Source organism: Sus scrofa, chromosome 7, assembly GCF_054392235.1.
Source record: "Sus scrofa isolate SSC_HxYL_T2T_F1_AM1 chromosome 7, Sscrofa_HxYL_maternal_Yorkshire_Landrace_v2.0, whole genome shotgun sequence".
In the NCBI taxonomy this organism is placed as follows: domain Eukaryota; kingdom Metazoa; phylum Chordata; class Mammalia; order Artiodactyla; family Suidae; genus Sus; species Sus scrofa.
In genome coordinates this window covers 114,830,781-114,845,828 of record NC_139389.1, presented here as the reverse complement: position 1 = coordinate 114,845,828, position 15,048 = coordinate 114,830,781, and the positions used below count along the sequence as shown (strand labels likewise).

At 38.2% G+C, this 15,048-nt stretch overlaps 1 protein-coding gene across 25 annotated transcripts in view; it reads left to right on the top strand.

The window, feature by feature from the left end:
• Window positions 1-1,049: 1,049 nt before the first annotated feature.
• Window positions 1,050-15,048, top strand: part of CEP128 (centrosomal protein 128) — a 414,256-nt gene continuing 400,257 nt past the window's right edge. For 14 of the 25 annotated variants that reach the window (XR_014811239.1, XM_084969948.1, XM_084969954.1 and 11 more), the window contains exon 1: window positions 1,050-1,202. The gene's annotated coding sequence lies outside the window, so the exon portion shown is untranslated. Of the gene's footprint in view, window positions 1,203-3,347; window positions 3,460-15,048 lie in introns of all 25 variants that reach the window. The other 11 variants (XM_084969944.1, XM_084969950.1, XM_084969939.1 and 8 more) reach the window with 1 other exon arrangement.

Genomic DNA, 15,048 nt, shown 5'->3' with positions numbered 1-15,048 from the left:
AAGGGAGAGTGTGAAGTGGGGAAAAGCTGAGAAGGGAGAGAACAGTTTTAAAAGGTTAGTCTCTGTGTTTGAAAGACTTAGAGTGTGGCAGAGGAGACCAACTGGGAAACAGATGATTACGGTACAAACTTATTAGAATAGGGAAACTGTGTAGTTTAAAAATGTGAGCTAGCTCTTCTTAAGGTAAAGCTTTCACAGATAAAGTAAAATTTGATTTTAGCCTTGAGGAAGAAAGAATCGATGGTCTTTTGGGGGGAGCAGAAAGAATGCTCCACCTAATTTAATTTTCACTTAGCTTTTGCAAAGTTCAATTATTTGTTTTATTTGAGGTTTTTGTTATTACCTTTTCAGGACTGAAACCACTTCTCTGAGTGGAGTGTGTCTCTCTCACGCTCTAGAAGGACCGAGGAGATGACAACCCTACACTGAAGGTAGCAGCAGCCATGAAGTGACAGCTTCATGTACTTTGTGTTTGCCATGAATGAGCTATGTGGTTTTAGGCGAGTCACTTACTCTTTCCGGGCCTAAAGGATTTGATTAGATAATCTTCTCTGTTCCTTTCCAGTTCTAAGAATTTATGAACCTTCAGAAAAAGACATTGTGCCCTGGTATTAGGGGATTTTTACATTTCGCTGCTGGAAATTTTTCCTGTTCCCCAAGGAGTAAAAGAAACATAATTTATGTTAGTATTGCAACTAATTTGAATTGTTATTGTTCACAAAGTAAATATTTTAGGCTTTTATGACTATGTTAGCGTCAGCTCTCTAATTCACTCTCTGGTGTTTGCCTCTTTAGAAGCAACTGGCCCTTTAAAAAAAAAAGAGCAGGGCAGGAGGGTGCGGCCGAGGGACTCAGGTGCCTGCAAATCCGGCTTCTTCCGGTTAAGTTAAGAGAAGGCCAGTCGTATGGCATCCTGGGAAATGCAGTTTCTCTTGGTGCCGATCTTCCTTAGTAACTCCTTGCTTTTGAGCATGAGGGACTACAACTCCCAGAGGGCCAAGCGGTAGCAGCGGGGCTCGGTACACTTGCTGCGGCTGGGCGGCTAGTTCAAGTTGCCATAGCTGCGAGTCTGAGGAGAGTTGAGTCGGTTGTGCCGCGGCGTCTGGTCAGTTACACCTTCTGGGTCGCTGGTGGACGCGGGAGCCCTGTGGGGCCTTGGCGATGATCCGGCATTAAGGGCCCGGGGTCCTCTTCTATCGCAGGTACCTGCCCCCAAACCGTCCCCTCGCCTTTTTTTTTTTTTTTTTTTTTAAACCACTTCCCTGTCTTATCGTAGATGTTAGGTTCCCGCTTCCCCTCTTCCCCGTGGTGGGGACGTCAGATCTACGCAGAGATTTGGGATAGGGCCCTGGGTGGGTGGTGTATGTGTAAAAGTTGGGGGAGATGGCGTGCCTGGCATCCCGGTGACCCCGCCCTTGGCGTGGATGTCCACAGTCAGGTCCTGGGCAGGTTAAACAGGGAATTTCAACTTGGTTGTCCTTTTTTGAGAGCAGCTTGTACTGCCGCTAGTAGCAGTAAAGCTTGAGCTGTCAAGGAGTTAGCCTCGTTCTTGCCACCCTCCTTACGTGTACTTTTGCCGGGCCTGCGATATAATTTGACGTTTTGTACCTGTTTTAGAATCGCAAAAATTTGCTACCCTTGGGAATGCTGTATCGGTGACTTGTCCTTCTTTTGACTATATGGCTGTTGCCCTAACGTCATCTGCTAACAATTCCTTGAATTATTTTGTAGGAACACCTGATACTGAATTCCAGCGACATCCTTTATTGGTTTGATGGCGCTTTGTCACTTTCACATAGGCTTTGTAGCCTTGTGCCAAGTATTATGTAAAATTTCTAATACAGGGCCTGGCCCATTGGAAGTGCTCAGTATTTATTTATTTTTAATTATGCAGACCTGTGCTGTAAAAACGTAGTGTGAGCCACACAGGCAAATTTAAATTTTCTAGTACCCACACTCAATAAGTAAAAAGAAGCTGGTGAAATTACTTTGTAAATAGTTTGGTACAATGTATCCAGAATGTTTTCATTTCAACATGTTGTCAATAAGAAACTTGAGACATTTTACATACTAAAAAACTTAGGAAAAAAAAAAAGGTACTAAGCAGTTGTGTGTAGTTTAAGTTTATAGCACACATCACTTCAAACTGACCAGATTTCAAAAGCTTATTAGCCACATATGGCTAGTGACCACTGTATTGGACAGCATAGATAGAAGATTAAATTTTTTGTAGTTTTATGTTTGCACAGATAAATTTGGGTGTGCCTATGACTCATGCGGTGAACTTTGCTGCTTTGTTAAGAGTGAAATTTGTATCAGACCTGTGTCCTCTCTGCCATTGCATGACTTGGGTCACTTTGAATTCTGTCTTGACTTGTTGATTAACAGAATACCTTTTTTTGTTGGAGTGGTTTATGGATGTTTTCCAGATCCACTTTTTATGTGGACAACTACCAGTTTACTGGATAACTTTCTGTGGATTCTTACAAACTGCTTTGAAAGTAGTCACAAAAAATGGAAAATATTTCTGTCCATAGCTCTGACAACCAAAGGCATTTTATTTTTACTTATTTAATTGCAATACTAACGTAAGAAGATCTGGGCAGTTATAAAATATTTCCTTTGGGTGTACTAGCACATAGTTCATTTACTGCCTTAGAAATACAATTGAGGGAGTTCCCATCATGGCACAGCAGAAACGAATCCGATTAGTATCCATGAGAATATTTGTTAGGTCCCTGTCCTCGATACTCTGTGGGTTGGGGATCCAGTGTTCCCGTGGGAGAGCTGTGGTGTAGGTCACAGAAGCAGCTTGGATCTCATGTTGCTCTGACTATGGCGGAGTCCAGCAGTTGCAGCTCCAATTCGACTGCTTAGCCTGGGAACTTCCATCTGCAGTGGGTGCAGCCCTAAAAAGCAAAACAAGCGAACAAACACACAAAAAACAATTTGGCCCATCAAATTCACGAGTAATATGTTGATTTCATTACCTGCCTTAGTTTAACATTTAACACTGATAGACATGCTTAGGAATAGTATCTTTGACTAGACTTGGGCTACAGTTCACATTGTGACATGATCTAGTCAGTCCAAGGGATGGCCAGGTATGGGTGGAATTCTCCAGTGAGAAGTATACTGGCTGGGCACTTGTATGTGAAGCATTCCTGTGACTTCAGTGGGGCTTTCACATGATCCAAGGAGCATCTTCTCTGTTCTCTGGTTTATGATATATATTCTCTGCTGTGTACACAAACCATACACAGAGGGTGAGCTTATTTTTTCTTTAATTGTTTTTAAAAAATTAAGGTTGTAGATATGTTTTATCCCCTTGTTTCATTTATCTGTAGGTGGTTTGGGGGAAGTACAGGGGCAACCAAAGATCATCCACTTGACTAGGCCTTTTGCCCTGAACCTCATGAAGAAATGATAGGAGGCAGACATATGTGCTGGGTGTGCTTTGTAAGTATGCTTCCTCCCTGATTTATTGAGATGAGACATTTTTGCGTATTTATAGTGGAAAAGAATATGTCAACAAATAGGCTTTTAAGGGGCAAGAAATCCCTTTCTAACATACATTATCCAAATAAATAGGATAGTTGTAACTGTATTGTTACAGAAATTCAGGGGAACAAACTAGATATCTTATTAAAAGCAACAGTGATGCATCTGTTTCATTAGACAAGTATTTGAGAACCTATTTTGTCTCAGGCACTATATCAGGCATCTTTTGCATGATATTTATTATGCTTATCTTCATTTTATAAATGAGGCAGTTGAGGCTCAAGTTTCTTCAGACTCCAAATTCCGGTCCTGCCCACTACACAGAGGCCACATTGTATCTCTGATTGCCCTCTAATAGGATTTAACTTAAGGTTAATATTTTTAGATTGTGCACTATATTAGCAAAGTTTACTTTTAATTTACATATTTAAATATTCAAATAATTCTCTTATCTTTCTTAGTTTTTTCAAGGTATAATGGTCTTTACATTAAAATTGAGATAGATAATTGTATTCACAATTTCCATAAAATGTATATGTGGAAAACGAATTGTCATTGGTTATCAAGTGAATAGTGTTAATTCATGTTTTACAACATAGATTTAAAATTCTGGACACTTTTTAGTGTTTTAACATTGCATTTTGATAAAGGGCACTTAAATAAAATGTATAGGGAAGACCCACTGGGGCCATGTAGTAATACTTTGTCTGAGATAGGTGTGTAAAAACCTCTTGGAATTAAAGACTATTAGAGCTGGAGAGGCTTGATATGATATAATTCAGTCCAGAAATTTTAAACTTCAGTCTTGACACATTTGGAAATAATATAAAAATAACCTAGAGTAGATTTACTGTTATCCATGCAATAAGATCACTGGGTTAATTCTAATATTAAATATTTCGATACTATTCATACTATATAGTGTGTATGTTCATACTGTTCTATAGTAGGTTTTTCTTTCTTATAATAATTTATTTTTTTGTCAGCATATAAAATTTTACCTTATCTCTTTTAAACTGCTACATAATATCCCAAATGACTAGATGCATTTAATTTATGCCTTATCAGTGGATCTGTGGTTTTTAATTTTTTACAACTAAATAATTGAGCAGTGAAGCTCTTTTACCTCCATCTACACATATGATGTGTATATATATCTTTAACATACATCTCCTTTTGTTTTCCTAGGATAGTATTCATAGAAGTAGAATCTGTGTCAAAACATGTGCATATTACTTATTTTTACTTGCCAGATTAGTCTTTAGAAAAGCTACCCTAGTCAATATTCTTACAGCAAGATTTAAGGTAGGATCAGTGGTTAAAAAAAAAAAGACAGTGGTAGGATCTTTTTTTCATAGGTACAAACAAGGCTTATCAGGCCTTTATCAGATGTTAACACAGAAATTCATATAACCTTTTGTACAGATGTTCAATGCTGGTACTTGGATTTTTTGGGAGATGGCAATATTTGCTGTTAGATTAATTCATTTAGCTGATAAACATTGAGAATCTGCTCTAAGAACAGTGTTTGCCATGAAACAGGTTCTCATTGAATGAATGAGGTCATAGATGGATGGATAAGTGAATTAGACTTTTAAATAAGACATCGTGGAAGAAGTGAACTGTGATTATTATTTTAAAGGGAGAAGAGATAGTTTTATAGACTGTAGAAAGAAGGAAGAAGCTTAGCGTTCCTGTTGTGGTGCACTAGTCTAGGTGATGGGATCTAGCTTCTTGAATCAGGAGTTCAAGACCCTCATCAAGCCACCTTTCCCTTAACAAAAGAACCACAGAAAGGAGTTCCCATCGTGGGGCAGTGGAAACGAATCCGACTAGGAACCATGAGGTTGCAGGTTTGATCCCTGACCTTGCTCAGTCAGTTAAGGATCCGGTGTTGCTGTGAGCTGTGGTGTAGGTTGCGGATGCGGCTTGGATTCCATGTTGCTGCCATAGACCGGAGGCTACAGCTCCGATTCAACCCCTAGCCTGGGAACCTCCATATGCCATGGGAGCAGCCCAAGAAATGGCAAAAAAAAAAAAAAAAAAAGCTTGATTATGTGAGAGTGAAGGTTTAAAATGGCAAAAATGGATTAGCTTATGAGCAGCCATTGATACATTGAAACAGTCCTGAGGATGGACACAGACAATAAAGAGCCTAGTTTATTTGGAGTGTAGAGCTTTATAGTACAGATAAATAATAATTTAGGAATGTAGGTAGGTGCAAGTAACAGTGAGAAAATGATTTATAGCAATTAAAGAAAACCTTATAGGTTTGATTCAATTATAAGTTTTAGCACATTCAAAAGCATTTGAAATGTTTCAACATTGTTTATGAGGCATTATCACGTATTCATGTTTCTATTGTTTTTCAGTTCAGACTGTATTGTTTGAGGACTTAATTAATATAGGCCATTTGCTGCAAGAATTATTTCATCCAACAATTATTTAATTAAATTTACCAATTGCAAAGTCCTACATTTTGAAATTTGTCTCTGGATTAATCAGTGTTATAAAGAAAATTTAATTATAAATTCATTAAAAAATATTCCAGGTACATGCCAGGCACTATGCTAGGTGCTGAAATACAACCATGAACAACAACAAAAAATGGAGTGTCTAATGAAATTTAGAGTCTAACAGGGAGACAGACTAGTAAACAGCCAGTTAGCTATCTCTGGGATGTGGTGAGGTGGCCCAGGGTTAAGTTGGGGGCACTGTAGGAAAGCTTTATAGAGGAATTTTCCTCTGAACTAAGACTTGAAGAAAAAGCAAGAGTGACCTAAGGAAAAGAAGTGAGAAAAATGTTCTAGGTGATGAATCCAGAATAGATATGTTGGTGAGATGAGCCTAACATATTTGAGAAATTGAAGAAAAATTCTGTGGCATGAATAATTACATCTCAAACATGTTTAATAATTGTCTTGCTGTAAATACAGAGCTATAAGGATGCAGAGGGCGAAGAGATCACTTCTGGTAGGAGATGGATGGCTTCGCTAAGATCGTATTATTTGACCTATACCTGCAAAGATGAGTGGAATTTAAATAGGTAGCGATGGTTGGACAGTAGATGGCATTTCAGTCAGAACTAATGACAGTGAAGCATGGAAGTAGGAGAATAGCTGGTGTTAACAGCTAAATGAAGGCCTTATATATATATATATTAGACATCAGATCCGAGCCATGTCTGTGACCTAAAAAGCTCACAGCAGGGCTGGATCCTTAACCCACTGAGCAAGGCCAGGGATCGAACCTGCAACCTCAAGGTTCCTAGTCAGATTCGTTTCCACTGCCCCACAATGGGAACTCCTTTCTGTGGTTCTTTTGTTAAGGGAAGGGTGGCTTGATGAGGGTCTTGAATTCCTGATTCAAGAACCTAGATCCAATCACCTAGACTAGTGGGCAGTGGAATGCCACTGAAGGTTGGAATGGATAGTAAAAAAAATCAAAGTTGGGCAAACCATTATGGTGGCTAGGAATGAGTTAAGAAAAGTCCTGAATTATGAATGGTGCCAGTGATAATGAGAAGGGATACAGGGTTAGGAATCTGAGCCTTGAAGAAAGGTTCAAGGCTCAGCTCTGCCATTGCAAGCTGTGTAACCTTGAGTACCCTACATAGCTTCTTTAAGCCTCTTACGGATGTATCATGATGACAGTAGTACTTGCCTTGTAGGATTATTTTCATTCAAGAATCTGTGATATTAAAGCATTAGCTATTAAGCATTATTATTTCAGCTTTTTAAAAAGATTTTTAAAATGGAGGTTCTTTTTGTTTGTTTTTAGGGCCACATCCACGGCACATGGAGGTTCCCAGGCTAGGAATCGAATCAGTGTGCCGGCGTATACCACAGCCACAGCAACTCCAGATCCAAGCCTTGTCTGCTACCTACACCATAGCTCATGGCAATGCCGGATCCTTAACCTGCTGAGCAAGGTCTGGGATCGAACCCGCAACCTCATGGTTACTAGTCAGATTCGTTTCCACTGTGCCACAACGGGAACTCCTTAAAGTTGAGGTTCTTAACTGGAGTTTACATCCATGTTTGCAGTAGTTCAGTGTTTTAAGCTGTATTTCATTATAGCCTGATTCCTTTCTAATCTTTATCTTTGAAATTTTTAATGTATACATTTAAAAACATTCCAGGAGTAATTCCCGTCATGGCTCAGCGGTTGAGGAACCTGACTGACATCCATTAGGACACAGGTTCCATCCCTGGCCTCACTCAGTGGGTTGAGCATCTGGCATTGCCGTGAGTTGTGGTATAGGTCACAGATGCAGCTCGGATCCTGTGTTGCTGTGGCTGTGGTGTAGGCTGGCAGCTACAGCTCCAATTGGACCCCTAACCTGGGAACTTCCACATGCCATGGGTGCGGCCCTAAAAAAACAGAAAGACAAATACATACACACATACATACATTCCAGGAAACAGTTCATGGAGCAAAATTAATAATTCCAGTTACTTTTTTTTTTTTTTTGGCTGTGCCTGTGGCATGCAGAAGTTCTCTGGCCAGTGATTGAACCTGCACCACAGCAGTGTCCTGAGCCACAGCAGTGACAACACTGGATTCTTAACCTGCTAGGCCACCAGGGAATGCCTCAATTACCTTTTAAAAAATTTTAGAAGTTTTTATTATATCTTGGAAGATTATACAAATCATTCTTTTTTACATACTTTTAAAATAAGAATAAAGAATGCAAAACTCTTGAATAAGCATATTAGTAAATATAATCAAAATATATTCTAGCTCTTTATTTTAGAAGAGTTAAAGGGAGATCTAAAGATATAAAGTAAAAGGAGGGAAGAAAGAAATATGAAGATTGAGAAAGAGTGGAGGAAAAATACTTCTTTTTTTAATTTATTTTTTAATTTTTTTGGTCTTTTTGCCTTTTCTAGGGCTGCTCCTGCAGCATATGGAGATTCCCAGGCTAGGGGTCTAATTGGAGCTGTAGCCACTGGCCTATACCAGAGCCACAGCAATGCAGGATCCAAGCCGTGTCTGCAATCTACACCACAGCTCACGGCAACGCAGGATCCTTAACCCTTTGAGCAAGGGCAGGGACCGAACCTGCAACCTCATGGTTCCTAGTCGGATTCGTTAACCACTGTGCCACTTTTTTTTTTTTTTTTTAAGATTAAGGCTTTAGGATATGGTTTCTGAAAGAGAGAAAAAAAAAAAAAAAAAAAAAAAAAGGAATGCTTTCTTCCTGAAAGGGCTCGAAAATATTCTTTTTCACTAGAGATAGGATTATTTAAAAATAATCTTAAAATAGCTGTAGAAAGTTGGATTTATAGCAGATTTGCTTAATTAATACCTTATTATCTTATGCTATATTCTTTACATAAAATTTAGTTTTAAGTAAATAGGTACATGTGGAATTGTATGGCCTTAAATGTACTGGTGTATATATGGTGGGGGGAATGGATCATAAGAAATACAGTAGGGAAGGACTGAAGAAGCCCCAAACATTTCAGTGATTGGAAAATATGTATTTGGAATTTACACGTCTTTTGCATCTAAGAATGCAGTGGAAAAGGCACTGACTCAGAGCCATAAGATATGGGCTCTAGTTCTGTTATTGTAACTTCTTATCAAAGCAATTATGGACAGTATTTTACTCAAAACTTTGCTTTCCTTTAGCACCAGAAGTATAGGTTATAATTATACCAACTTTGGAGTTCCTGTCGTGGCTCAGTGGTTAACGAATCCAACTAGTAACCATGAAGTTTCGGGTTCGATCCTTGGCCTTGCTCAGTGGGTTAAGGATCCAGCGTTGCTGTGAGCTGTGGTGTGGGTCACAGACGTGGCTCGGATCCCTTGTTGCTGTATCTCTGACATAGGCCGGTGGCTACAGCTCCGATTAGACCCCTAGCCTGGGAATTTCTATATGCCGCGGGAGCGGCCCTAGAAAAGGCAAGAAGACTATATATATACATACATACATATATATATATACACATATACATACATATACATACATACATACATACATACACATACATACACATATATACATACATACATATATACACACATATATATACATACATATATACACATACATACATATGTATATACACACACACCAACTTTACAGAATTCAAGTAGAAATCAAGAGAAAATAGTGATGAAAATTCTTTGTAAGCTATAAAGCAATATGCAAATTTAAGGTATAAATAGCAGTAAGAAATATTTCCCTTTGTTAAAATTTTTATTGTTGTTCACTAGGAAATTCAAGAGGAATTTCTGTTTCTACTTTAAAAACTAGGAGCTTTATATAAAGTAAACTTAAGAAACAGTGAAAAACTCAATGTTACAGGGAACAAATAGCCCCAACTGATATTTATGATTTAAAAATTCATAAAAATTCAAAAATTGGTGGCCTGTTACTTATTTCAATTGTAAATACTTATGTTGTGCATCCTAATATGAATCTGTCCTTTTTTGCTTCTACCCTTAGAAGACAGTCTGAAACCAACCTGTTTTCTCAACGATAGGAGGCTTGAGAGGAAATGAACCATCTTCTGAACCAAGTCAGACAACTTATTAGTATCAGTTAGCCTTTGCTGCAAAACAAAATAACAAATAAAATCTTGCAGGCATACAAGAGTAAACCTTTGTGTCTGCTTATCTTGATCGGCCTCACTTGTTTGTTGGGGCTCAGCTGGCTGGTCTGCTGATGTAAGCTGGAAGTCACTGGCGCAACCATGTATCTCACACCTTTCAATGGGATAGCATGGGCATGTCCTCATAGTGATGGAAGAGTTGTGGGGGGGGGCAAGTTCTGGTGTGTAATCCTCTTGCAAGCAGCTGCTTGTGCCATATCAGCTAAAATCTTATTGGCCACAGTAGGTCATATAGATGAACCCAGAGGTAGAGGCCTGGGCGGGTAACTCCATCTCTAGTAGGAGGGCAGTGAGTCAAGGGAGTGGTGAAGAATTGAAGCCAATTTATGCAAGGTACAACATTTTGTTTTGAATTTAATTTCTTCTGTATATGATAGTGGGAAAACATTGTAAATAGTTTGCTTAAAATCAAGTCCTTTTGTTCAATTCTTTTATCTTGTTCTGATTTCATAGTCTATAGGGATGGTTAATACCAAAGCTGTATTACCCAATTTCCATTCTGGTCTGTAGAGGAAAGTATTATCTCTCGAGCATTTAACCTTGATTAATTCTTCACAATTGAATTGCTCATTTTTAACTAGGGAATGAGGCTGATAAACTTCCTTTGTCTTGGTTCTTTATCCAAAATAGGGCTGCAAACTCAACTGCTAATCAAGTGACACATTGCATGAAGCAGGCCAGGTGGAGATTTCAAAGAACAAACAAAAAGGTGTATGCCTGACTTTAGGGCAGCCACTATTTACGTCCATGTTGCCATCTGAAAATTCATCCCCTATGTTGCCAGATATTTGGATTTTTTTCAAGGGAAACTGGAAGTTAGATTTTTTTATGTGAAGTCTCTTTGTTTTCAAATTAAGATTTTAAGGTAACAGCATTGTTTTAAAATATATATTGGTTGGCTGGATTTGGTCTGCAGTTCTCCAGATTTAAACAAAATGGTGTCAGAAATATGGGGATTTTAGCTCTTTGTGCAGGCTGATCTCTTGCCCAATCTGGGGGCGGTTTGGACAATTATTAGGGGTTGTATGCACTCCTAGAGTGCTTCATTATTGTCTGCTATTTTGGGAATAGTGTAGTTTGTATTTATTTTTTAATCTTTCAGCATATGAGTGCAATTCTAGGGCTTAACTAATAAGAAATCCATCTCCTGGAGTTCCTGCTGTAGTGCAATAAGATCAGTGGTGTTTCTGTAGTACCAGGATGCAGGTTTGATCCCTGGATCCCTGGCCCTGTGGCACAGTGGGCTAAAGGATCTGATCCCTGGCCCAGGAACTCCATGTGCCTTGCGGCAGCCAAAAAAGATTAAAAAAAAAAAAAAAAAAAAGAAATCCATCTCCTATTTATTAGCATCCTTTCTCTAAGTTTTCTTTCTTTTTTTCTTGGATTTTTGTTGTGTTTTTTATTTTGACATGTTTTACTTTTAATTTAATTTTGTAAACTGCCTCATTTATTTTAGAAATATGTGTAGGTGTATGAGTCTAAAATATCTGTGTCATTCTCCTGGTGAGACAGGGAGAGAGTTATTAAATAACTTTATTTTCTGTTAAACTGCACCAATTTTTAACAACCAGCATACATGTAACCAAGAAGCTACTGGTTTTATCTTCATGTCTGAGTAAGCCGTCATTCTGTATGTCCCACAGCCTTTTCAAAAAATGCCCCTGTTCCTGTGACCCTGTCCTTGTTCTCCAAGGTGCTAGAGTGAGGGGAGGAAAGTGGACCCTGGGGGCTGAATCTGCTTTGCTTCATGCATGAAATTGTGTGTGTGTGTGTGTGTGTGTGTGTGTGTGTGTATGAGAGAGAGAGAGACAGAGACAGAGAGAGACAGAGAGAGAGGGAGGGAGGGAGGAAGGAGGGGAGAAAGGGGGAGAGAGGAAGAGAGGAAATGGATGGCAGCAACAGGAATAAGTAGAACATACAATAAAAAATCAAATCTAGTATATTTGGAGATATATATGTGTATATATGTTAATTCTGTAGGTCAGAAGGTCTCAACTGGGAATGATTTTACTCACCTACTCCCTCCCCATCCCTGCCTCAGAGGACCTTTAGGAATTTCTGGAGATAGTTTTAAATCCATGCCCTGATGGGAAGATGGGAGAACCCTGCTTATTTGTCTCTTCTTTAGTTCCTCTGAGATAGAAGATTTTAAACTTAATCCCGCTTTTTTGTCTCATCCATCTGTCACACTTCAACTCTATCCTTCCAGATGGGTGGAAAGATCCTGACCTGACTCCCCTGGTATTTTGTCATATTACTTACCATATTACATATGTAGAACTTTACAAGTCTTTCTATACTGTCAAGGACTGTGTCTGACTTTCATCTCTCATTTCTAATGTAGTGACAATCCAGTAAATGATAAATGCATGAATCTGTTGTTTCTTTTTGATTCTGTTTCCTATATTTTACATTGTCTCCTGACTTAACTGAGAACTGACTTCTGAACTAGACAGTTGACTTTGATCTTATATGAATTTACCAAAAAAGTTCAAGGAGATTAAGTTACAGAAGAGGACTGATGTAAAGAAGACAGATGCAAGTGATAGTTATTTGTACATGGTAACCTTTGCAGGTCTGTTAGCTTTTTCTCTTGAAGGATGAGGCAATAGCAGCATGTCCTACATTTATTGAGACAGGGAGAAATGCATTCCATAATTTGAACTCGGTTAGTGATTAAGCTTAAAATACACTTTCGAGCTCCCCTGACCCTCTTTAAATATCAACATCATTACCTTGAATATGTTCTTTGAGGACAGTCCCTTGGACAGGGACAGCTAAGACACTTAGAGGCCACAGAAGCAACCACCTAATTAACATGCACTAGTCAGCCTTTGTGAAATATCACCACTGATGCTGGGTGCTTATCTTTTATGGAACAGCTTGCAAATTCTAATTGTTTTAAACTGGCTCTGAGGAAAAGAGACTTGAGAATCAATAAATTACAGCTCTCATACATACAAATGTGCATCGTTATAATGAAGACAATCTGATGGCTCTTTAGGTCAAATAACAAAGAGGTGGTCTTGAGTTTGTAAAGTCTCACTGCCAGTCCTGTTTTTATAGGGTTGAGATTACAGAGTTGAATGTGGCTTTACTCTTGCAGTGTCCAGGTTTGCATATGGGCAGTTGTTTTTGATGGATAGATAGATCCTCCGTGGGAGCTTATTGATGAGGGGTTCATTACTTTCTTCAGTGGCCATATATCTTTATAAGGTTCATTAAGGCAGAAGCAACAGTATTTATGCCTTTAAATGCTAATATGTTGGGAATAGCTAAATAAACTATTCTAAGAATTGTACCATATGTTTTCAGACCCAGAGCTTTCTCTATGACTCTGGATACTTTCACCCAAGGTCACCGATCTTAGTCCTCTCTAGAGTCTTGGAAGAAGCTCAGCATCTGAAAAGCAGAAAGCATAAATATCACTGCTTTCTCATCAGCAAGAAATTTCCTTGTACCAGTAGGTGGTAGTAAGCTTCAGAGTATTTACTGCCTTTTCTCTAGTTAAAGGAAATGCCTTTCTCACCTTTAACTAGGATTTAGGTGATTCAGCTTCTTTAAATTGTTGAGTTCTTTTAATTATTCTTCAAATTCTTTCTTTTGTCAACAGACATCATGCTGACATTTCTTATAATGATGAGAGTAGATTTCTAATCCTACTGAACTTTTTTCTTTTAACTCTTTCAAAATAATAATGATTCATTTTGAGCATACATAGATGTTTTTCTACAAGTTATGATAATTCTTCTTTGGAATTCAGGTTGTAATAATGATTAAATATCATTCATGAACCATTTTAAATTTGTTTCCAAAGCAGAACTTGATTGCATAAGCCATGTTGGTAGACTTTAATATATTTTCACACAGTCCTTTAAAGTTCATTCCAGTATTTAAGATGTTTCTTTGAGAGAATCAGTTTTTTAATCAAATGTCTGAACCTGAACAAAATTGCAGAGGGAATCATATCTTAATTAAAAAAAAAAATTCTTTTAGCTTACAAACTCATGAAAAATGATTTCTTTGGCTAACCAGTTCTCTTCAGTATGAAACATTAGAGATTGACATCGAGATCCTGTTTCTTTAGCATTTATTTATTGTCTTTTTAGGGCTGCACTTTCGGCATATGGAGGTTCCCTGGCTAGGGGTCTAATTGGAGCTACAGGGGCCAGCCTACGCCACAGCCCTAGCAAATGCTGGATCCAAGCCTCATCTGTGGCCTGCACCACAGCTCACGGCAAGGCTGAATCCTTAACCCACTGAGCAAGGCCATGGATCCAATCCACTACCTCATGGTTCCTGGTTGGATTCGTTTCCACTGCGCCACTATGGGAACTCACCTTTAGCTTTTATTTAAACACATTTGCTAGGTTGTCAACCTGTTATAATCTGCTATTTCTGAAGGTGACTTTTATATCTGATTTCTTTCTTTTAAGTATATATTATATTTTTCTTTCTCATTATTCAATCATTTTAGAAAATTCAGGAAGGATAGAAATGTTTAAGAAATAGAAATCAGCTGTAAACTCTGCATGGTAAATATACTTCTAGTGTATTTTCTTCTGCTTTTATTGTCGCCCTTTCTTTCTCTTCTAAATTTTTATACTGGTTATTTATGTGCATATATTTATGTTTATTACAAAATTGGGATTCATACTTTTATCCTTTGCATTGCTACTAAATGTCTCCAGAAGCTGGGTTTTAATGTCTGTGTGCTTTATATTACATGTATATACTGTATTTTAACCATTCTCTTATAATTTGAAATATATGTTGTTTTTATTTTCTCCCTATTATAACTTCTCACTAAATATCCTTGCATGTAAATTTCTGTATATATTCCAGATGATTTTGTTAGGGTAAACTTTGGAAGTGTAGTTGCTAGGTCAAAGGTAAAAACTGCTCTTGACATACTGCCTGCTGA